General features: G+C 42.3%; 1 long non-coding RNA gene across 1 annotated transcript; it reads right to left on the bottom strand.

Moving 5' to 3' along the window:
- Positions 1-599: 599 nt before the first annotated feature.
- Positions 600-25,062, bottom strand: LOC148758172 (uncharacterized). Its single transcript, XR_016021540.1, has 2 exons — positions 24,665-25,062; positions 600-3,657 (listed from the first exon to the last, which is right to left on the bottom strand). It is a non-coding gene; the product is annotated as an uncharacterized LOC148758172 (long non-coding RNA).
- Between the last annotated feature and the right edge of the window lie 510 nt (positions 25,063-25,572).

The raw sequence follows: 25,572 nt of genomic DNA, 5'->3' as shown, positions 1-25,572 counted from the left end.
ATTACTTCAAAATAAATATAACTTCTGGGAATTCAATGTTATTGCACCCATAAAATGAAAAAAAAAAAAAAAAAAAAGGAAATCAGAGAATGAAAAAGAATGCTTAACACTTAACAACAACAACAAAAAATGATTGCTAACATAAGAAAAGCTCAGTACAAAGTTTGGGCGATAAAGTCAAGTAATCTCCCAGAATGTAGACCCAAAATATCAAGAGATGGGATAAATACAAGAAAAGATTAAAAGATTTAGACGTGACCCTACACTCCACTTCTAATAATTTCAAAAGATAATCAAGAAAACAGATACATTATCAAGAAAATAATACCAGTAAAGTCCTTAAGCAGAAGAGAGACACAAACCTCCCAATGCAAAGCCATGCAAATGAAAAAGACCCACATCGAGAAACATCATCATGAAATTCCAGGACACAAACGATAAAGATAAGATCGTAAAAGCTTTGAGAACGAGATGGGGGAAAAAATAGAACTGCACTTACAGAGAAATGAGAACCCAGTTGACATTTGCTAAAATACATTGGACAGAATCAGAATGGCATCCGAACTACAGGAAAATAACAACAAATTGTATGAGAAAGATAAGGTTCAATATGGTATAATTTTCAGCTAATTGTGAAAGCAGCGAAAGAAGATCCTTTCGAACATCCTTTGCCATTGGATGTTGACATTAAAAATATGGAGACATGCACATACAATTGTGCAATCAATTTCATAAAGCAACTGACATTCAGAAGCACAGACCAAGATTCCAGGAGAAAGTCTTCTGTCCTAAGAGGACTCAAGGCATATGGAGAGTTGGGGCTTCGGCTGCAGGTCACTTGTTATACACAATTCCCTTGCACTGGTAGAAGTTTTGATTGTCCTTGTAGCTGCGCTGTAGGGAATTAAGCATATGGTAGTGTGTGTTTCGTGCCTGGCACTAAGTACTCAAGTGAAAGGCAGCTTTCCTCGCCTGCTCTGGGTTCAGCAACTTGGGAACGATGAAAAAGGAGGCCATCAGGATAATGAGGAGTGACGAGTGAGTGGTCAGAGGGGAGGTGCTTCTCAGGCTGGAGACGAACTTTGTAATCCACCTGCCCATCCACACAAGGACGTTGTCTTTCCGTTGCCAATCACGAGAACATAGGTTATCATGTTTTTTTTATTGATTTATTCAACCAATAAGCATTGAGTAGTTACTAGGTGCCAGCATTGTTATTCGGTGCTGGAGATTAAGTGGTGAACAAGACAAAATCCATGTTCTAGGTGGATTAAAGGAAAAAAACAATATAATTATCTCCAGAATAGGGGTAGAGTGTTAGATAAAATTCAAAACTCATTCATTATAGAAATTCTTTGCAAACTAAGAATAGAAGAGAACTGTCTGACAGTGATAAATTAGACCTATGAGAAACCTATAGAAACATCACGCAGAACTGTTGGACTTCAGAGGTCAAGGAGACAGACATCCCTTTATCGACACTTCCATTGAGCATTGTCCTTGGAGGTCTGACTGCTACAGTTAGAAGGGGGAAAGAAATAGGAAGTAAGACGTGAAAAGAAAGAAAAACGTTGCCTTGTTTTCAGGTAAAATACCTACATAGACAATCTAAAGAAACATTGGACAATTTATCTAAATTAATATGAGAGTCCAGTAACATGGTGAGGTACAAATAGTCAAATGTCACAGAGCAGGGGACCCAGAAACTGACGTAAACACACATTGAAACCTGATGTAAGATAAAGGTGGCATTATAAATTAAAGGCGAAGAATGAGCTTTTCAAAAATGGTGCTATGACAATTGGTTCTCCATGTGGACTAAGATAAATTTAGATTTCCTGTCTCACACCATGCAATTCTAAATATATTAAAGACCAAATAGGAAACATAACTTTAAACTTTTGAAGAAAATATAGGGGGAATTTTTGTCACTTCTGAATATGGAACTAGTTCTTAAAATAAAATTTAAAAAATGAGATATTTGATCACAGTACAGAGCTTAAATTTATTGACATTAAAAAAGCTTCATAATTAAAGTGAAAAGATAAGTCAAAGTCTATAAGAAGATACTGCAGCTCATAAAAGTGGCAAAGAATTTGTGTTTAAGATATCTACACATATACCTACATATATATACACACACACATATATGTACATATACACACACATAAAATTCAAGGCATATAAATTATATTAGTAAAGTATTTAAGACATAAAATTAGTTTAAGATGTAGATATGTATATGTATGTCTAGTAAGAAATGAACAAGCCTAATAGAAAAAAAAGACAAAACAAATACCTCACAGAGGAAGAAACCTGAAAGCCAATGAGAATGTAGAAAAATAAGAATTCTCATGAGGGTGGACCTGCAAATTTGTACAACCCTACTTTGGACAGTAATTTGGCAATATCCAGTATTAGTCTGGGTTCTCCAGAGAAACAAAACCAATAGGATACTACGTATATATGGAGGGAAGAAAGGAGAGAGAGAGAGAGAGAGAGAGAGAGAGAGAGAGAGAGAGAGAGAGAGAGATTTTACAGAGGCTGAGAAGCAGAAAATCTGCAGTTGACAGGCTGGCGGCCCAAGAGAACGATGGCACAGTCCCCGTCCAATGCTGAAGGCCTTAATACCAGGAGAGCTGATAGTACACGTCCTAGTCTGAAGGCAGGAGACGTCCATATCCCAGTTCATACAGCCAGAGAGAGAGAACTCTTTCTTACTCAGCCTGCTGTTCTAGTCATGCCTTCAGGGGATTGTAAGAGGCCCACCCACACTGAGGAGGCCACCTGCTTTACTCAGTCCACGGATTCAAATGTCAGTCTCACCTAGAATCATCCTCGCAGACACACCTGGAATAATATATAACCAAATGTCGGAGCACCTGTGGCCCAATCAAGTTGACGTACATTAACCATCACAAGTCAATCCCTTCCCAATTTAGTACCATACTTAATCTCCAATTAAATACAATAACAAGGTTATAATTCTGCCTCACATGACACAGCTGTCCTATGTACAACTGGAAACACACTGTCCCCTTTCCCAGAAGAGGAGGCAACGTCCTTGAGTGGTTTTCATATTCTCCTTAATATTCCATAAGTTAAATACTATAATATGAAGTTAACACCATCTTATGTTACAGGATGAAGGACTCAGAGAGGGAAGAAAACTGTATGTTAGACATTTATATATGTCACATATATATTATGTCCCTGCTCAGTGGTCATAGTTGATATTTAACCACCTTCTTCCACTACCTGTCTGCATTCCTTTTGTCTTCAGCACGCGCCTCACCTGGTCCTGGCTCCTTACTGATGGGTGACCCAAACCTTCATTCCTGGGAGGTCTGGGCCACTGCTAGTCCTGCCTGGATTGGGTTGCTGTAGTTTCCATTGGCCTTAACCACAGGAGGTGGTGACACTAAGTGACACCCTATGGGATCTCCTGGATTCCAGACTCTTCCTGCCTCCGTTGTGGGATTAGCAGTCCAGTTTCCCCTTGGGAGTCAGGACCTGTCGCCCCAGCCAGCACAGTAACTCCTTTCTTTGCCTGTTGACTCAGACGCATAAGGAGCCCAGAGTAGCTGGTGAGTCGTACCTTCCAGATCAATGGAATCATTGTCTCCTTGATGGATGCATTCCTCCCTTTGAACAAACCTAATAGAAAAAAAAGGACAAAAGTTTTTTGGAACTAAGACCTCTAGGCCAGCAGAACATAAATTCATGGAGACAGGAAGCAAAGATAATTTGCTTCCTGTGTATCACTGGGGGGTAATTATAAGTAATGCCACCTAAATTTCCACTCATTGGTTCCTGAACCCTGAATCCTGGCTATGGGAGAAACAACACCTTATATTGGACAGTGATTCAGAGCATGTACAGCCTCCTGGAGAGCCTCGCCCCAGCTCTACAAGATATTGCTATCCAGCTGGCACTGTAACTGAGTCCTCAAAGCCATTCCACCATTCTGTTAAAGCCACTGCTTCAGAATGGTGGGGAGATGGTAAGACCATTGGAATCCATGAGCAGGGGCAGTGATCAGAAGCGGTTCTGTGTGGAATACATTATGGTGGAAAAGACATTCTGTAAGTCCACAAATGGCAGTTGTGGCAGAAGCCGTATGTGTAGGAAAGACAAATGTGTACCCAGAGGAAATGTCTATTCCTGTAAGAACAAAATGCTGCCCCTTCCATGATGGAAGCAACTCAGTATAACCAACCTGCCATCAGGCTGATGACCCTACAGAATGGTGCCATATGGGGGACTCGGTGTTGGTCTCTGCTGCTGGCAGATGGGGCACTGAGCCCTGGCTGAAGCCAGGTCAGCCTTGGTGCGTGGAAGTCCTTATTGCTGAACCATACATCACCTCTGTCCCCACCACCATGATCACTTCGCTCATGAGCCCACTGGGCAATAAGAGGGATGATTGTGGAAGGAAGCCAACTGGTATCCACAGAATATGCCATCCTATCTTCTTGATGGTTAAAATTCTTCCCTGCTGAGGTCACTCTTGGTGAACATTCACAAGGGACAATATCTTCATTTTTTGACCAGTCAGAGAGATCTATTCACATACCTCTTTCCCAAATTTTCTTGTCATCAATTATCCGATCATGCCCCTTCCTGATCATCCATCACGCCATTGGCCAAAGCCCATGAATTGGCACAAAGTTAGTAAAGTTGAAATGTGAATATCCTTCATCCCAGCAGTTGCACTGCTATGTAGATGACAGAGATAAATGTTTGCACACGTATGCAAGGAGACATGCACAAACTGTTTATGACAGCACTGTTTTCAATTGAAAAACTTTGGAGACAATCTAAATGCCCAGACTCTATATATTGCATAAATAAATTATCATACACGCATACAATGGAGGGCTAATTCAGCAATGAAAATGATTAGCAGGGTTAAAGATGTAAACATGGGTAACTCCAAAATGATGAGAAGTGTAAAAATCTAGTTACAAAATATCAAATACTGTATGACACCATCTATATAAAGTTTAGAATAAAACAAACCATTCCAAATTATTTTTGATAATTTCATACATAATGATAATATAAAAACTGCATGGAAAAGACAAATACCAAATTCTGTTACCTCTGAGAAGAAAGATGTGACATGGGATCTGCAAAGGGTAAAGAGGGGGCTTCGACTATATCTATGTATATAATATCATAATAGTTTATTACTTAAGAAAATACCTTAAAGTAAATATGGCAGATGAAGTTGGACGGTGGATACAGGGTTTTCATTTCATTATTTTCTATAGCTTTCTGTATGTTTTTAACTTTTCACTATAAAATCTTTGGCATTCCTTGGCTGTAGACACATCACCCTCATGTCTGGCTTTATCTTAACATGACGTTCTCCTTGCATGAACCTCTGGGACCAAATGCCCCTTTTTTATAAGAACACTACTACTGTTGGATTGGGGACAAACTCCACTCCAATATGACCTCACCTGAACTATTTATATCTGCAAATAAGGTCACATTCTGAGGTATTGGGTGTTAGGACTTCAACACTTAAATTTGTGTGTGTGTGGGGGGTACACAATGCAACCCATACCAGAACTCTGGGTGAAATTACCAGGAGAGTATGAAAAGTGCACACAGGAGGACAGGCTGCCTACTTGATCCCAACCCTTTTGAATGAACCTCACTCACTCACACAATGTGCCACCAGAACAAGAAAAGACCGGTCATCCAACCTCAGGGATTTTTCCAAACCTTCCTCACTCTCGTTCTGATCTCCTATAACGTTGTCTCATCCTGCCTCTCTCTCAGAATCTCTTGGTTAATAAATTCCCCAACTCCCTTCCTTCCCACTCCCCCACACACCTAGCTCTGTAGGTCCTTTTGTGCCATGTGTCTCTAGCTGTAAGCCTGGACACTGCCCTGTGGACATGATTTGGTGGTTTGCTGTTCCCCACACAGCAGTTTGAGGTAAGAGACGCTCTTCTCTTTGACCCAGACTATAGGATTACGCTGGCCCACATGGCCCCTGGGCAGACACAGGACTGGCTAGCCCTGACTGGCCCCTGCCATCTTTCACAGGCTGGATGGGCCAAACGGTGGAATCTCACGGCTTGATGGGCTGTTTAGAGTGAAAAGAAAAAGATCATCCAGGTTAGAAAAGGTAGCAAGGCCTGCCAAATCTAAGCTACCATGAACCCCACGGAGGAGGCACGGGTATCACACAAGACCCTGTGCACACAGCTGCCACCTGCCTCGTGTACTGTTATGGGTTTTCCTTAACATGTTCAGAAATGTAAATCTATAATCACACTTGGCATCTACTTCCAGTACCTCAAAGCCCTCATCATCAGGAAAGCTTCAACCCCAGAACTAACAGCTCATTATCACCTCATATCGTCACTAACCTCTCATTCTGGACCCCACCTTAGTGGTATGCTAGGGCCACCATAACAAAGGACCACAGACTTGGCGGCTTAAACAACAGAAATGTATGGTTTGACAGCTCTGCAGGCTGGAAGTCCAAGATCAAGGTGTCGGCAGGGCTGGCTCCTCCTGAGGCCTCTCTCCTTGACGTACCGACGGCCGTCTTCTCCCTGTGTCTTCACACGCTCTTCCCTCTGTGCGTGTCTGCGTCCTGAGCTCCTCTTCTTATAAGGACAGTCATAGTGGAATAGAACTCATCCTAATTTAACCAACCCCTGGAAAACTCTATCTCCAAATAGGGTCACATTCTGGGGTACCGGGGTTCAGGACTTCAACATGAATTTTGAGAGACACAATTCAGTCCATAACACCTCCATAGACTTGAACTTCTCAATAGTGGAGGCTGAATCCAGTTCCCCTGGGTACCTGGCACAGCCCGAACTCATGGGAGATTCTCAGTAAGTATTGGCCAAATTGAAATATCACTGAGACATCATATTCGATCATTCATGTATTTTTTTTCTTTGCAGAAGTGACACTACTTCTTTTATTCTTTCCTATTGAATTTATCCTTAACCGTTCGGTTTGTTTGGATCGAGGTCAGTATTCATGCCTTTGAGGGATGGGATATCCAAGCAGCAAACTAACACAGTAAAAATCCAAAACTGTACTATTTTAAGGGAAATACCATATTACATAGTTAAAATACTAACTTGTAGAATTTTTCATAGTTCGATTTACTACAATTTTAAAAATAATAATTATAACTCAGCTATAAAATGTTATACTGAGACTTGCTTGAATAAAAAATAAGAATATAAAGTCATTAGCCTATCTCTGGTTTGTATAGGATTTTTTAAAAGTTTGTTCCCCTAATAAGTAGGTATTTTTCTTAAATTTGTAAATATTATGTGCTTAATAAAGCTTTGCTTTTGCTCTCCTTAGAGTTTTACCTAGGATATTGCTACAATTATATCCAGACGTAAGAACTGGTGGAGAACCACTGCAATGCAATGTCCGTCCTACAGTACAAATCAAGGTGATTGTTAAAATGTGGAACCATCCCATTATATCAGACCCCATTTTTTGTGACATCCAACAAGCCAGGTTCTTATTGGCAGCCTAGGGCTTTGACAGAGTATAGAACTATGAGAGGGAATGGGAACTATAAAGAGAAGTAGAAATAGGATCAAATGAAAAAATGGAGGGAAAGAGACTTGGAGGGGAGAAAGAGAATAAAAGGAAAGAATGGAGAAAATGGTGTGGAGAGAGGAAAAATAGGGAGAGAGGGAGAAGCAGATAATTGAAAAATGACGATAAAGGTGTCAAATTATCTCTGACATTAGGGTCTTCATCTATCTCCTTGTGACAAGAATCACTTTTCAGAAGTGCTTTGCATGAAAATTAAAACACAATGGCATGTCACTGTAATGCTCCATCAGAAACAGTCTTTTGAGATAACAGTTTATTGGACTAGAGAATCCCACTAATCCCCTCACATCCACAAAGCATCTGGTGAAAAATAGCCTGAAAAGACAGTCAGCAATCTGATATTTCTATATTAACTCCCTGAAAAGGCATCTTTTCTTGAGTGACAGGAATTACCCCTGTGCTGCTGCAGGTTGTGCGTGGTGCGGGCGTGACGGTCACGCTGTGCGTGTCCCTTAAAACCAAAGGAGCTGCTCTTTTCAGTCACTGGTATCAGAAAAAGAGCAAGACTGTCCAGCAGATAATCCCTGAATCGTGACAAGGAATAAATCTGCCAGCTGAAAATCTTGAAGGAAACTTCCTCTGGAGAAAAGGAAGGACGAGGGAAGTAAACGCACATGGGCAGAGCCGCTGCTGTCAAAATTGTAATACAGCTCCCAGCTCAAACTTTGTGTTTTATCCTTGTTAAAATATGAAACAGGATAATGCTGTGAAGCCATCTTTATTGAACGTGAATATTTAATGCAGTGTGGCCTGTGAATGGGACTGAGAGAGAGCAGCTGGAAACCAGCATGTTTCTGGGCAACTGTTATCTTTGAAAAATCATGGAAGTAATAAGACATCAAAATAGTCTTTTAAGTTTTGTCTTCAGCATGAAGCTTCTACCCTGGAGTGGGGAAATATAAAACTCCAACTGACTGTGTTGATATATGGAAATTTATCATCACAATGTCACACTTAGGAAGAATGGGAACTGTTTTGCAGATGGGAAAAAGGAAGCTCAGTCACCTAAAGGGAGGTGACACCCTGCTACTTACCTCTGAGGAGGTCACATGGTTGGGGGCGGGGGTGCTGGCTTATGAACACAAAACATGAATCCCTACCTTCTGTGATTCCATCTCTGGTATTTCGTGACACAAATTTGGGGTTGGATAGGGAAAATGGAAAAGGGCACTGTACATTTTTTGACCTTTCTGGATCTTCTTATGAATCAAGTGTTTACCATGAGGTCTTACGGGTTCTTCTTATGTTTCCTCTTCTAAAAAAATTCTTATTTTTCTAAATCCTTTTAGAATAAGTCTAGAATTCTATCTGCACTAATCTGCAAGTCTCAAACGTCAAAGAAAAGAAAACTCAAACTGTGACATCTTTCCCTCAAACTAAGTCTCCTCACCACCACCACCCCCACCGCCATCCTGCTCTCAAACACACCCCAAAGGTGAAGGTTCTTTTTTTATTTATTTATTAAATTTATTGGGGTGACAATTGTTAGTAAAATTACATAGATTTCAGGTGTACAATGCTGTATTACATCATCTATAAATCCCATTGTGTGTTCATCACCCAGAGTCAGTTCTCTTTCCATCACCATATATTCCATCCCCCTTACCCTCATCTCCCACCCCCCACCCGTGAAGGTTCTTTTTAAGTTCTCTTCTCTAACTTTTATACCATCAATGTCTTCACCCGGGGTTGCCTGAAGAGGCACATACCATGCCTTTCAAGTGTTTTGTTTGCACAAAATTAAAATCTACCCCCATTCTTTGAGCAAAATGGAATTGCCCAGAGGGGGGCATGTGTTCAGGCTGCTCATTTGATTTTCCCAGACATACCGGCAGATCGCCCTCCAGTCTCCAAGCTGTGGTCTGAAAAATGTAGATTTAGGCAACCCTTTGTTATATATACTGCTGAAAGAGACTACACCAAGTTCCATACAACAATAAAAATTTCCAGAGTTTGCTGTAAAGATTCAGGTAAATAAAAATTCTCTAAGTGAGTGAAATGAGGATCTCCAAAGTTTATAAATATTGCCAAGGTTGGTAGTGGGTCCAGACTTGTCCTGACAAATGCTGACTCTGGACCCAGACATAAGTGGCTTGAGAGTGTGGAGTGCTCGTCACTGCAAGAAAACAGGGGGAAAGAACTGCTTTTATTTTTTATTTTATAAGGTCTGTTCACTCTTTCAAGACTCTATTATTTGTTAGGCACTAAATGTTCCTGATTTTCCAAGAAATATTATGAGCATTTTCTTATTCATTGAGAAACAAAATCTTGCAAATGTATATGAGTGTGTCAGATGTTCTTATACCCAACATAGAGGGCGGTATTATAATTAAATCAATGTAACCCACCTCCCCAGCACACACACAGGCACAGCTCATCTATTCTCTTCTATTTTATCTTTTATGGGAAACGACAGGTGGGATAAGACCTTTAATGGCTGCACGTTGGTGTCAGAGCCCCAGGTGATCAATACTGAGAACAGCCCCCGAGCTGCCTGCCCTGGGAAGAAAAGGGAAGGCTTGTCTGCACCAGGTGCCCTTTGGTGTCTGCCTGGGAGGCAGCAGGAATCCCTGTACCTTTTATTTTATTGCTGTCGGGAGCTGTCCCATGTAGGTTGAGTGATGGCCCAGAGTCAGTGTGGACCCGGCAAGGCTTGTTTTGGTGAGAGCCCTGGTGATGCTGAGTCTCCCGTGCCCAGCTGAGCAATGGAGGCATGGGCTCTGCAGAACCACGGAGCACTGAGGGTCTCTTGTCCAGCCATCTAGTCCAGGAGGAGGAGACGAAAAAGCCTCTGAGTTACCTGCCATCGCTGTGCTCCTCCAGCTTTGGCTCGGTACTCACCCAAGTAAAGGGTTCCTGCCGAGCTGAGCATGTTCCCCAAAGCTTGCTTGAAGATAGGTCAGGGGAGTATGGTGTGTGTGGGGGGGGGGCGGGGGCTCCAAGAGGGACAGTCAGCAGGGCTTCCTGTGACCTCAGCTTCTGATGAAGCTCAACTAAAGCTGAAGTGTCTAGAGTTAAGAATTAGAAAGAAGATCCTGGTTGAAAAGGTGAAAAGAAATTAAGAGTGGTTATGGAGGAGCCGTCTCTAGAGATTTGGGGGGAAAAAAAGAAAAACTTAATATAATCTGGGGAATAGTATGAATTGTAATCCTGCCTAAAATACTGGAAATGCATTTAAAATCTCTTCCACTGTTTTATTTCTACCCTCAGGGTCTCCCAGAAGCACATGGAAACAAACCAGAGGCTGCCCAGGGCTCTGTTGCCAATTCTGAGGGCTGGCACTTTAGTTTTCCAAGAAGCAGTGAATTTCCACTATTTTGAAATTAAGAGGATTCTCATTTATCATAAATCATGCTATAACACACTGTTAACAGAAAGTCCACAGGCTTGGAGTGTTCTGAAAGAAAAGAAGAAGGAAAGAGGTGAAGGTGGGGAGGGGCTCAGGGGCCGGATTAAGAGGGCTGGTCAGGGCTTTGAACTTGAAACAAAGGGAGCAGTCAGGAGGCAAAAGTCCAGGGGCATATTGCTTTGGGCCAAGATGGAGAGAAGAGGCTGGATTTGAGACAGAGCATTTGTGAGCAGCTGACGGACCAGGAACGGGTCATGAGGGATCAGGGGACTCTTGCACTCTGCATAAAGCAACAGTGTGGATGTGTGTGCCATATATTCAGACAGAGAAGACAAACGGAAGAACAGTTTGCTCTGTGCGTGTGTGCATGTGTGTACTGGGGTTGAACTGATCAATCCAAGGAGATGTCAAGTGTGCAATTGTATTTTCTGACCTGAAGTTAAAGCTGTTGCTTAGGATGAGGGGACACCTGGCTTATATATCATAGCTGAAACGCAAAGAACTGACAGAACGGTCCAAGCAGAGACTCAGGAATGAGAAGTAAAGGGGGGGGGGGGTACATCAGAATCCCAAGGAGCAAATATAAGGGATGGCAGAGTAGAAGACACATATGATACCAAGAAGTGGTCAGAATAGGAGGAAGAAAACCAAGAGAATGTGGTTTCATGTAGGGGAAGGCAAGAGAGATTGTTGAGAAGGAGGGCTGATGAGGTGAGGGGACGCTGGGAGCAGTCAGCAAGATTAGCCCAGAGGAGCACCTTGGCCGGAGTCAGCTTCAAAGAAGTGAGGCTGGGAAACTGGGCTGCACGGGCAAGGAGGCAGTGTGGGCTGTGACGGGCAGAGAGGGTGCCGTCTAGGGGGATGTGTGGACAGGTAATCTGCGCACTGTCACGCAGTCAAGGGGAGAAGAGCATGAGCTCAGGGCATCGGAGAAGCTTCCTTCCAGCACAGCTGGAGCTGGGCCTTTGGCAACAGTTAGGATTAAATCAGCTGGAGGAGAGGGACAGATTTTCACATGGGGACTAAGCCTGAACTGAGGCCGAGAACTGCCCTCTACGGTACAGTATGCACAAGCCACACAGGCCATCGGACTCTTGAGCTGTACCTAGTTCAAACTGATACACACCCAAAGTGCAAAAACATACCAAGTTTCAAAGACTTACTATAAAAAACGAATGTGCAATATCTCATTAATGACCTTATATGACTATATCTTGAAAAGATGATATATTAGATACTTGGTTTAAATAAAATAGATTCTTACAGTTAATTACATTCATTTCGTTTGCATTCTTTAAATGTGGTTGTTAGAAAATTTTAAATTACATTCACAGCTTGCTGCTTGTTTCCACCAGCAGTGCTGGCCTAGGGGTGAAATGAGAATGCGTGACACAGGGACCGCCAGGGGACAGGGTGTGTGCTCCAGGCTAAAAGGAGATTAATTTGGATAATTTTACTGGCATCTCAGTGAAAAGAACTTCCAAACGCAAACAGAGAAGTGCCAGTAGAGAGCTATTGGAGTTTCCTAAGCCAGAGAAGGACCAGCGTCTACAGGGAAATTCAGGCATAGGGGTGGGGGTGGGGGTCTGTGTTTTCAAACTGATAGAAAACTAACCCCTTGAAAACTAACCAAAGAGGAGTCAATTGTTTGTGGAAAGGTGATAAGGATGAGAGAACGCAGTGGTCCCTGGAGCCTTCTTTCTTCTCTTCCCCTGTCCCTCCAGCACTGTTATCAACAGACAATCCGAAGTATGGCCCCAATGTCAGGAGCTGAAGCCTGGGTTTGAACAGTGAGTGCACTGGACGAGAAAGGGGGGCTGTTAGCCCCGCTATGCATGTAGCCCTGTATGAGGTGCCTTCTCTCACTGAGTGAAGGTCAAGTGCAAGGACTGGGGAGTCAGGCAAAATTGCAGCTGCCCCTCCTACCTGCTGTGTGACTTTCTGTAAGTCTGATGGCCTCTCTTGGTTCAAGGGCTTGGACATAGTACCTGCTGGACATGGGATTATAGTACATTCTAATGAGGTCATGTATGAAAACTACCCAGCTGGAGGTGGGGACACATGGGATTACAGCGTGTTCTGATGAGGTCACATATGTAAAGTACACAGCTGGAGCTGAGGACTCGTGGGGCTATATCATGTTCTGATGAGGTCAAGTATGAAAAATACACAGCTGGAGCTGGGGACACATGGGATTACAGCGTGTTCTGATGAGGTCACATATGTAAAGTACACAGCTGGAGCTGGGAACTCCATGACACTCGGTCAGTACTAGTTATTGTTACTGTTAGTCCTTCTACCAGCTCTGCACGGTGGGAATTGGGATTCCCATTCTAGAGGTGATGGTGTGGACAAGACCTGTAGTCAGAGGATCTGGATTTAAAGCCTTCCACCACATCACCTGGGACAGATCACAGGTTAATAAGGAATTTACTCACAAACTTGCTGCGCTGGGCCAGCATGGGGGATGGGTGGATGGGCTGATTCATTCCTTCCACGATACACAGCTCCAGAGAAAGGGGCAACACATCCAAAAGAGATTTCCCTGTTTCTTAGGAGGTCGCCTCCCACCCCAACCCACCCCTGTCTATTTCTATGCTCTCTCCTTGGAGAGCTGGAGCCCAGTCTCCTAAAAGCCTAGGCCAGGTGCATCCTGGCTTCCAGTGCCTTCATTCATTTACACTTCACATCTAATGAGTCAGCTCACCATCTCTAGTCTTTTCGGTGGTGGGGCAGGTAAGTTATGTTGCCCCTTCTGTCGTGAGGGGAGGCCTGCGGGGTCTCTGGTCCTGCTCCCCATATAAGAACGCAGAATATGGTCAGGCCAAAAAGGAACACCCACGGAGCCATAGATAGGGGAGTCATACCACTATAGTTGCGCTGGCAGCTGGGTTGGAGACACAGGAAGCAAACATCCACCAGCACCCCAACAAGGGGTCATCCTGCACCAGTCTCACTTGAAAGCTGCAATCCGCTCTTGCTAGCTCAACCACCATCTTCTTGCTAGCTCCCACTTTCTGCTAGTGTAGTCACGGCAGTTATATTAGAGGCCAATGGCTCACTGGTATCAGCTGACGGCCAACTAGCCACAGCTGATGGCCATCCCATCACAGTTGATGACCATTTACTACCTGAGCCAGCACCTTTCCACGTGAGGCTAAGAGTCTGGAAACTGAACTCCTGGCTCTGTCCCCACACCTTCTCTGTGTGGAGGACCCAGCACAAAGAAGGCAAGAGCCTATCTTTCCATGCATTTCTTAGAGACTCCAACGAGACGGTGCCTCTCTAAGGACTGGAAGCCCCTCCCCTTAAACCTGTGCAGCCACATTTTAGGAAAGCTATCGCGGCTCTCTGTCATGCAGGGTGTCAAGTGGGGTCTCTGGTCCCACTCCCTGCATAAGAACGCAGGACATGGTGAGGCCAAAAAGGAACACCCACGGAACCATAGATAGGGGGTCATGCCATTATAGTCTCGCTGGCGGCTAGGTTGGAGACACAGGAAGCAGGAGCCACACTATCCACAACCTGCTGTCCACTTCTGTCTCTGCCAACCCACCCCACTTGCTAGCTGCAATCCACCATCCTAACTGCAATCCGCTCTTGCTAGCTCAGCCACCATCTTCTGGCTAGCCCCTATTTTCTGCTAGCGTAGCCACGGCAGTTCTATTAGTGGCCAATGGCTCACTGGTTACAGCTGACAGCCAACTAGCCACAGCTGATGGCCATCCAATCACAGTTGATGGCCATTTATTACCTGAGCCAGCACCTTTCCACGTGAGGCCGAGAGCCTAGAAACTGCACTCTTGGCTCTGTCCCCACACTGTCATTAGAAGGTAAGTACAAAAGCGCGCGCTCAGGTCGTGTGGAAGAAGGCAGGGAGATGAGGAGAGCTGCAGCCATGACGGCAGTGCGGGCACACCTGCCACTGGGCCAGGCCCCCTTTGTCCTTTGTGGGCCATCTGGGGCTCTGAGCACAACCCAGGAAGAGGACTGGGTGTTTGGGGGACCTATTTTTTGATGTCAAGAGTGCAGGGAGGTTTAAATTACTGAAAAACCTCTCACCCAAATGGTCATCTCTCACCCTCCTGTACTGTGCCCCAAATCCCAGCATTAGTGATTCAGTCTCTAATGTCACTTAGGAAGAAGATGAGGTAAAAAGTTGTGCATCCAGTAGTTCAGATAGAAGATAAACGAGAGGCAGTTTAATGACTCACCATAGGCTGTTGGTTGTATGAAGTACACTGCATCCATTCAATAACATACCAGGAAAGCTTTGAATATTGTAACAACGGATATGTCTGTTATTTGACATGGGAAGATAGTCAGGATATAGTGTTAAAAAGAAAGTTACAGAAGCATGACCCTGCTTTTGCTTTAGAAAGAGTCTTCCAATTAGGTAGATGTTAAAATTTACTTCTGAATTACATATCTTTTTTCTTTTTGCTTATCATACTTTCCAATTTTCCTATTATGAACAAAGATTGATTTTGTACTTTATTTAAATCAATTTAAAAATGCAAGTCTTCTGCTTGTCATTACTTATAAGGTACTGTCGTGCAGGGAGGCCTGCAGGGTCTCTGCTCCCACTCACCACACAAGAACGCAAGATATGGTGAGGCCAAAAAGGAACACCCACGGAGCCATAGGTAGGGGAGTCATACCACTATATTCTCGCTGGCGGCACTATACTCTCACTGGAGGCTGGATCCACACTGTCCGCAAACTGCCATCCGCGCTTGCCAGCCCAGCCGCCATCTTCTTGCTAGCCCCCATTTTCTAGCAGCAATCTCTTTCTGCTAGCGTAGCCACAGCAGTTATATTAGCGGCCAATGGCTCACTGGTTACAGCTGACGGCCAACTAGCCACAGCTGATGGCCATCCAATCACAGTTGACGGCCATTTACTACCTGAGCCAGCACCTGTCCATGTGAGGCCGAGAGCCTGGAAACTACTCTCTGGGGCTCTGCGCCCACAGTACTTATAAGACATTATCCTGCTATCAGATACTTAGAAGAGAATTAGAGGCAGGATTGGCATATTCTGAGGGTAATAAAAATCTGAAATGTGGGGAATAAAGATTGCTGAGAAGAGTGTAAGAGAGCCAATAGACGGAGGAGAAGCCTCCGCCCTCCACCCCCTAACCCCTCCCACATCCCACTTTGGCACAGAAATGGTGGCCCATGATTCTGAGTTGAGCTGATCTTAATAGCTAGTTAGACAACGAGGCACCTCTGAAACAGTGACAATGGGCTACTTCATACAAGCACAATTTACTTCAATCCAACATTAATACACACTTGCAAACTTGCTTAACTCATGCTCTAGAAAATTTGATTGTGTGCATTACTGCTGATCCCTACATTGATTATTTTGCCTATTTTCTCCAGGATCCATTTTCTTCTTGGTACTTTGTAACATTACCCATAATCCTACAACCTTTGCTAAAAGACAGTGCTCTCCCAAACCATGTTTGGAAACAAGAGTAGGGAATGTTTAAATAATTCCAGTGGGTACTAAAAAGCTGTAGAAACTGATAATGCCGAAGGGTGTCTTTCCGTGGAGAGGAAATCACAGAGCAATGTGTGGGTGTGGCTATGTGAACTTTCTTATCTGTCAGGAATGACTGAACACTTTTCTGGGATCACATGGGCCTGTGAAAGGGTTCCCTGCGGCACTACCTTCGGTGAGCGTCGCAGCCACCCTGCCTCTTAGTCCCTGCCTGGCTTTAACTCAACATATTCTTTAAGGCTCTGTAGCTTCCCTTTCATGTGCTCCACCTTCCCCTACTTCCCCATTGTGAATTCTGAATAAGAAGAAAATAAATTAATAAACACAACAACAAATGTGACTAGTCCATGACGAAACCACGTGGAGCCCATACACCTGGGCTCCATCTGGGATTTGTCTTTCTCAAAGGCTCCTACCCTGTATCCCCGAAAATAAGAGCGTGTCTTATACAGTATTTCCCCGATAATAAGACCTGCTCTTATATTAATTTTTGCTCCAAAAGACACATTAGGGCATATTTTCAGGGGATGTCTTATTTTTTCATGTACAACAACCTACATTTATTCAATCACAGTCATGTCATCTTCTTCTGGAACATCATCATAATTTACTAAATGCGTCCGTCTGGCTGACGATCTTAACTGCGGCTTATTTTCCGGGTAGGTCTTATTTTCGGGTCAACACAGTAGGTTTTGATGGCTCATCCTTAAATCTCCACGACTTACCTTATGAATGAAATTTTGTAATTCTTCCCTTTGATTTCAGAACCCTGATCTCTTCAGTGTTGAACCCAGATATGACTAAACCCTTTGTCAACTTCTGCAACTTAAAGTAATTTAGGAAAACATCTGTTCCTCTTAATAAAATATTTGAAATTAAATGAGAGAAAATCTTCTAAGTCCCACCACCTTAGCACACTAACTTTAATTTGCAAACGTTTTGAGACATTTGTCATCTGTAGATGCCTTTGTAGTTATAATCATAGTGTACAAATAGTACTCCTCTCCTCGTTGAATATTACGTTATACACATTTTTCATGTGATTTCAAAGCTTGTGAAATCATAGTTGTAAGACCACATAGTATTTCACTAAGCTAGTTAACCTATCATGTAACTACTTTTGTGTTTTAGTTACTTGGGTTGCTCCCAATTTTAATTTGCTATCATTGATAATGCTATGATAATATCTTGATGTTTGTATATTGTTTCTATATTGGATGATTTATTTAATACACATTCTTAGAAATATTTTATCTGCTCAGGAGAGGAACAGTTTTTGTAGCTTTTGGTAGGCACTGTAAAACTTTTCTAAAATGATTGTAACTAATAAAGAGACTATCTCTCCTGTCATTTATAATATATGAAAAATATTATGAAATGCCTGTTTTTTAGACACTGGGCAGCAGGAAGCACGGGTGTATGGTTTGGTAGAAGGGGAAAAAACTGAGCCCCCCAGTCACTTCAACTTGCCTCTGAAGGCACTTTTCTGGATGGCAGTAAACGGAGAAAAGTCCGCACAGAGCAGAGTGACTTCACTAAGCTGAGAAGACAGACATTAGAATATGGGGGTACTGAACCAGCACAAATTTGCAGAGCAGGGTACAGAAGAGAAGGTATCAGTGGAAAGAATAAACTTCAGCAAACCTGTAAGGGTACTCCTGAAGCTTTGGCCAAATGCTAAGCTTTCATGTACAGAGCAAGAAACCACTAGTTCTAGCAAATAACAACCACTAGAGAAGGACAATTATTGGAAGAAGAACATCTACCCGGAAGACACCAGAGTTTGCACAAGCAGGAAGACAGTCACGACTTTCAGCCAGAGCGTAGAAACCTCATGGAATCCTCTGAGTTTTCAATAGCGACCCCAGCAAGACCATGTCATTGACGACTAGTCTAGCCCTAGAAAAGAAACTAACCTATACCCACCCTAACAAAGCTTTTTAAACACTCATTAATAGGATGAAGCTTATCTGCAAGTAAACTAACAGACTTCCAGAACAAAAGTTAACAGTGTATTAAGGAAGACAACAAAATCTAGATACCAAATTACAGAGCATCCATCATACCCACAATATAACAAAAATCCACCAGATATGTATGTTGAAAAAACAGACAATTGTGAAAAATAATCAGGAGAAAAATCTGATAATGAAAATTATCTTGAAACATAGAGATGATAGAATTAACAGACACGTACTTTAAAACCACTATTACCCATCAATAGACTAATGAATAAAGAAGTGGTACTTACACACAATGTAATATTACTCAGCCATAAAAAATAATGAAATCTTACTATTTGTGACAACGTGGATGGACCTAGAGGGTATTATGCCAAGTGAAATAAGTCACACTGAGAAAGACAAATACCATGTGATCTCACTTACATATGGAATATAAAGAACAAAATACATGAACAAACAAAACAGAAACAAAATCATAGATACAGAGAACAAACTGATGGTTACCAGATGAGAGGGGGTTGGGGAGCTGGGTGAATTAGGTGAAGGGATTAAGTACAAATTGGTGCTTACAAAATAGTCACGGGGATGTAAAGTACAGCATAGAGAATATAGTCAGTAACGTTGCAACAGCCATGTATAGTGCTAGGTAGTTACTAGACTAATCACTTCATAAATTATACCAATGTCTAACCACTATACTGTGCACCTGAAAGTAATACAAAATAATATTGAATGTCAACTGTAACTGAAAAAAATAATTTTAAAAAACCACTATTACAAATATGCTAAAGGAGTTAGATGAAAATATAAACATAATGAGGAAAGAAATAAGAACATTCAATAGAGAAATAGGACCTATAAAAACGGAAATTTTAGAAGTACGTAATGCAATATTTAAAACAAAAAATTTACTTCAGAGACCTAATAGCAGATTAGACACAACCAAAGGAAAAAAAAAAAAAAGAGTTAATTTAAATTCAAGGCAAAGAAAACTGTCCAAACTAAGGCACAAACTGAAAAAAAATGCTGGGAAAAAATAAATAGTGCCTCATTAAACTTTAGGGTAATAGTAATCAGGTTAAAATACATGTAATTAGAGTACAGAAGTAGAGGAGAGAGGCATGGGAGAGAAAAACTATTTGAAGAGATGATGATTACTTATATTCCAATTTTGATGAAAGATGCAGGAAGATCAAAAAACTCAAACAAGAGAAATGTAAATAAATCCACGCTAAAGCACATCATAATCAAATTGCTGAAAACCAATGATAAAAATAAAGTATTAAAAGTAACCAGAGTGAAAAAGGACATACTACACAAATTTGAGAAACATTAAGAATTACTATTGACTTTTCATCAGAAATGGGACAAGTCAGAAGACAATGGAATGAGATATTTCCACTGTAAGGAAAAACAAAACAAAACAAAAAACTGTCAACCTATAAGCCCAGGAAAAAAATAAGAAAACAAAAGAAAAGAAAAACAACCTGAGTATTATATATATATATAAAAACATAAGAAGACTGAAAGATGAAGAGGAGAAGAAAACAGATCAGCTAGAGACCTCAGGACCCCTGAAATGACATGCGGTGAATTCTTGGGTGTTCTTTTTGACTTATATAGTCCAGACTGGGTGCTGGGGAAGTAAGTAATGTGGAAACACCAAACAAGAAGAGACGAAAGGAGTGAGCCCCAAGAAAATTTGCTCGCTCTTGCCATGGGACCAAGAAAAGGAGAAACTATCCAGAAAGAACACTTTTAGACAAAACTACCCTACTCTAGCCTCTTACAGATACCACAAAAAATGAGAATTAACTATATACGATTCTATACATCTGATGTTCTAGGAAAGGCAAAGCGAGTCGATGGTGAAATAAGCAGAACAGTGGTTGCTTCCAGTGGGGTGGGGATTGGCTAGGAAGCTTCATAAGGGATCTTTTGGGGATGGTGGAGTGTCTTTTATCTTGATGGAACCTGTATACAGATTTGTTAGAAATCATATGTCATTATATGTAATTAAACCCTGATAAAACTAAAAAAAGGGAACTCAACACTCTCTACATAAAGGCAAATAACAAGATGATAATATCAAACTTAAAGGAAAATTACAAATTAAGAAAATGACTTGTAAGTATGTAAGAGAGATAAAGAAGTAATACCCTTAACATGTAAGTAGATGTTATAAATCAACAAAAGCACTCTTTCCAAAAATGAGTAAAAGTTATGAAAAATCAGTTCAGAAAAGGAGAAATATAATATCCCTATGGTAAAATGATAGTCTCAATGTCACACAGTATTTAGTGGGAGAACGAGGACTAAAATTTAGATCTCCTGACTCCTTTTCTATCAAAGGGGTGGTGACTGACATCAGCAAATGTTGAAAACATTTAGGGGCACGAGAAGGTTAAGGATTATAATAACAATTTCTCCAAATGAATTTACCTGGTTATGTGATATTAGTAGAGTTCTCTTCTCTTCTTGTGTCACAAACAAGCAATTCTGAATTTATCAGAACAATCAATATGAAAGGACATGGAGACAATTCTGGGGGAAATTTTTAAAAATTGACAGAGGACAATAAGCTATAAGCACATTACAACGCAATTATTATTAAAGTGTACTAGTACAAGGATATACAAATAACTTATTGGGACAGAATATATACCTCTTTTGTATACAGAATTTTTAAAAGTAAGGAGACAATTTGTTAATAAATTTCATGGAGATAACAAATAAATAATTTTGGGGAAAAGCAATTTAGATTCTTACCATACCATACACTAGTGTGAAGATTTGATATAAATATTGAAATAGAAAGCTAGAAGAAAATAGTATCAAATAATCTAATATTCAGGGTTAACATTCTAGGCATAGAAGCAATTGAAAAAAATCTTCAAGGAAACAGACAGCACTCTTGATTTGTTAGATTATTAAGAGCTTCTGCTGATTGCTCGTAAATTCATAGCTTATTTTTAAATAAGATTTTAATTTTAATTGAAGTAAAACATTGATGCAGAAAGGTGCACAAATTGTAAGTGCGCAGTTATTCACTTCTGCTTAACAGCAACTTATATTCCACCTTTTAATAGCACAGATAAGGGGGGACTATTTTTGAACTTTATATACAGTACTGCCCACCCCTAATCCACAGTTGCACTTTCTGCGGTTTCAGTTACCCGTGGTCAGCTGTGGTCTGAAAATATTAGATGGAAAATTCCAGAAATAAGCAACTCAAAAGTTTTAAATTGTTCTGAGTATCCTGGTGAAATCTCAAGCCATTCTGCTCTGTCCTGCCAGGACTGTATCATTCGTTTGTCCAGTGGGTCCCCACCTATTGGTCATGCAGTGGCTCTAGGTGCGCAGAAGGACTGTCGCAGTACTTGTGCTCAAGTCGCCCTTATTTTACTTAATGACGGCCCCAAAGCACAAGAGGAGTGAGGAGGGCAATGCGGAAGCTGTGAAGTGTTTCCTTGAAGTGAAAAGGTGCAAGTTCTCGGCTTAAGGAGAGAAACAAAATCGTATGCTCAGGGTGCTAAGAACTTCAGTAAGAACGAGTCTTCTACCCATGAAATTATGAAGAAAGGAAAAGAAATTCATCCTACTTTTGCTGTCACACCTTAAACTGCAAAAGTTATGAGCACAGTGCATGATAAATGCTTAGTTAAAATGAAACAGGCATTAAAGTGTGGGTGGAAGACATGAACAGAGAATGTGCTCCAATCAATGTGTTGTGTCAGAAAGCACTGAGCCCATACGAAGCCTGCAGCAAAGGACCCCCTGAAACGAGTGACACCAAGCCATTTGCTGCAAGTGAGGGATGGTTCCATAGATTCATGAACAGGTTTGGACTGAAAAATAATCAAAATGGCTACAGAGATAGTGTCTGCTGATGAAAAAGCTGCTGTCACATTTCTCAGAGCTGAAGAAAGTGGTTTGGTGTTGTGCATGGTTTCAGGCACCCACTGGAGTCTTGGAACACATCCCTCGTGGATAAGGGGGACGCCTGTACATAGAATCATATATGTATATGATTTTGCCAGTGACTTATTTCAGTCAACATTATGTTTGTGAAATTCCTCCAAGTTGTTGCATAGAACAGTAATTCATTTATTTTCATGGCAATTTTGAGATATTAAAAATAATACTGCTATAAACATTGTCATGCGTGCCTTTCAATGTATATATAAACTCATTCCTGCTGGTATACATCTAGGATAGAATACATGATCTGCTTAGCTATGCTCACCAGAGTGTGAGAGTCCTTATTGTTCTATATTCTATACTTGGTGTTCCCGCCACCTTTTTCTAGCCATTCAAGGATGCGGGTGGGAATCAGGGGTGTTGTAATATGTTATGGTTTTATTTTCTATTTCCTCAACGAACAAGGATGTTGAGCTGTTTGATGTCATGGTGTCATCTTTTGTGAAGTATCCACTAATGTTTTTGGACTAGTTTTTATTGGTTATCTTTTTCTTAATAATTTATAGGAATTTAAAAAGTATTCTGGACATGGTCAGGGTGCCAGGAAACACAATATCACCTCTAAAGTGAGAATAGTAAAGCCCTTGCCTTACAGACTTTACGAAGGTGCTGTGAGGATCAAATGAATTAAGAGATGCCAGAGAGCCCTCGATTCGTAAACACATTGTCCAAAGTTGGGGAGTTCCTGCCAGGAGAAGCGACAAGCTGGGCCTGGGAACAGCTGGCAGATGCGTTCTGGTGCTGGCTGCGGGCACTGCCATTGGTCAGGGCCACTCTTACCTTCTTCATATTTAAAGTAACCACTTGTGACAGTGAGCACTGCCAGCCCGTGCCGCTGGGCAGGAAAAGGACGGTTCCCTTCCATGTCAGGCAGGTTTGAGAGAATTGAAAGAATTTGGAGGAACTGCACATAAATGGATACAAAGCACAGGTTGCATTCCCCAGGAAGAACAAAACTGTGTGTAGCAGCCTGGTCTTCCTGGATGAGCACATGGTCATATCTATCACTGTTGTTTCGCTAGGGGAGGGGCAGCCAGCCAGAGGACGTGCATTCTAGAGTGGGTGCCCGGGTGCAGAGATGTCCCTCACACAGTGTGGGTGCTGGGACAGGTAAGGGAATAGAACTGAGAGCCTATGAGAAGAGATTCTGAGCAGCCCATGCAGACACTGGGTGCTTTCCTACCCTTCTTTGCTGCTCTGCTAACATTACTTATATATGATAACAGGCCATTTGATTGTGTCCTTCAGGGCCAGGACAGCAGGTGTGAAGTGAGGAAAATGTGACTGTGTGCGCACGCGTGCATGTGTAATGTGAGCGCATGTGTATGTGAGTGCATGTGTGAGTGCATGTATGCATGCATGTGTGTATGTGTGTGCACGTGCACATGTGAGTGTGTGTGCGCATGTGAGCGTGTGTGCATGTGTGTGCATGTGTGTGCACGTGCACACGTGAGTGTGTGCATGTGTGTGTGCATGTGTGTGTGTGTGCACATGTGAGCGTGTGTGCATGAGTGTGTGCATGTGCACATGTGATCGTGTGTGTGCATGTGCACATGTGAGCATGTGTGTGCGCATGCATGTGTAAATGTACATGAAATATGCACAAGGGTACATAAAAGCATTACAGATCACACCAAGCATACCTTATGTGTTTTACAAAGCTTTAAAATTCTCAAAGCACTTTCTTTGTTCTTTCATAAATGATGCATGTTGATGAACAGCGTACGTCTACAGATTAGGCAAGGGGTATCCCTTGCCTCGTAGGTGTCTGAGGCCTTGGCTCACAAATGCTACCTAAAGAGTAGACTCTGTCCTGAAATGAACATCAGACCCATGATCTCTCCTCCTTCTGCTGCTTCTCCCACAATCCATTGCAGCCTCATACCTTCCCTTAAAGGCTGCTGAGGATGAAACAGCATTTCAGAACGTACAAGGAAATGCAGGGCAGTCTGGAGGGTGTCACTAACATCAGAAGAGGGACCAAGAGTACTGCATCGCACAACTGCCCAGAACGGGGCAGGCGGCAGGGGCCAGTCCCACTTCCTTCAAGGACTGGCGTGAATGCCACTGGTTGGAAATTTGCCGACTGTGCACAAACATGCTTCACGCAAACCAGCCCAGCTGGAGTCACCTTACACCCTCCTCTTTATCTCCATCCCCTTCCACAAACACACTCAAGCACACACAGACTCACAGATACACATGTAAAACTTTCGGGCCCAGTGTCATCCCAAAGACTCACCTGCCATGGACAGCTGGCTAGCTCTCAGGAGGGAGAGTCAGAATAGCTCAGAGCAGATGCTGCCGCAGGAAAATGCTGAAGGAGAAGCCGGGAAGGACATGCCAAACCAGAGATGGGGACGAAGGTGCTTTCGGAACTGCAGTAGCAATCATAAAGTGACACCTGATCCGGGCTGCACACCAGCTGCAGCCAGGACCACTGGGGACAGGCTGTCACTTCCATTCTGGCTGTGACAATGCATTAGGGAAAAGAACTGGAAGCATTTGACCAAGGTCAATGGGTTGTCCTGATGGGGAAAGTGCCCAGGCTCCTTGCTGTGAGCTTCCCCATTAGCTGGGTTCCAGTGGCGGGGAACCCAGACTGCATCATGAACCCAAGTATCCCCAAGTATCCCTGGATGCCCCAGTGACCACAGGTTGCAGGACTCTACCTCCTGTTAGTAATGAATCACGTGCCATATGAAGGGAGGTCTGCAGTAAAGGATTTTGTCCTCAGCACCACCCTGTTAACCATTTCTAGCATCTTCTGTGAAGGCAAAAACAGCCAGATTATGAAATCTGCAGCTCCCAAACCTGGGGCGAGGGAAAGAGGGTGGTTCATTTCTTGGATAACGGAATTGTACTGAAAAAGCTTTTTTAAAGCTAAAATGATGGCCCCCAAAACTAACATGATAAAATTTAAAAGGAATCAGTAGGAAATGCTATTGGGTTCCAAACATCAAATACACTGGTACACGACATAAGAAACCAGTAATAGTAATCTCTATGGAAAGGACTTTGGAGTGTTTAGTTGACTCCAAAGTTTGTAGAAAAACTTCCAAGAAAGCTAATGCAATTAGAGTCACATTTGTGGACATATATGATCACATAGACACAGAAAACTACCGCGGGTGACATTAGAGGCCATCT

Source organism: Rhinolophus sinicus, chromosome 6, assembly GCF_057876585.1.
Source record: "Rhinolophus sinicus isolate RSI-liver-muscle chromosome 6, RSI-T2T, whole genome shotgun sequence".
Taxonomy (NCBI): Eukaryota; Metazoa; Chordata; class Mammalia; order Chiroptera; family Rhinolophidae; genus Rhinolophus; species Rhinolophus sinicus.
Note: the sequence above shows the minus strand (reverse complement) of the source record. Positions and strands in the feature narration are given on the sequence as shown.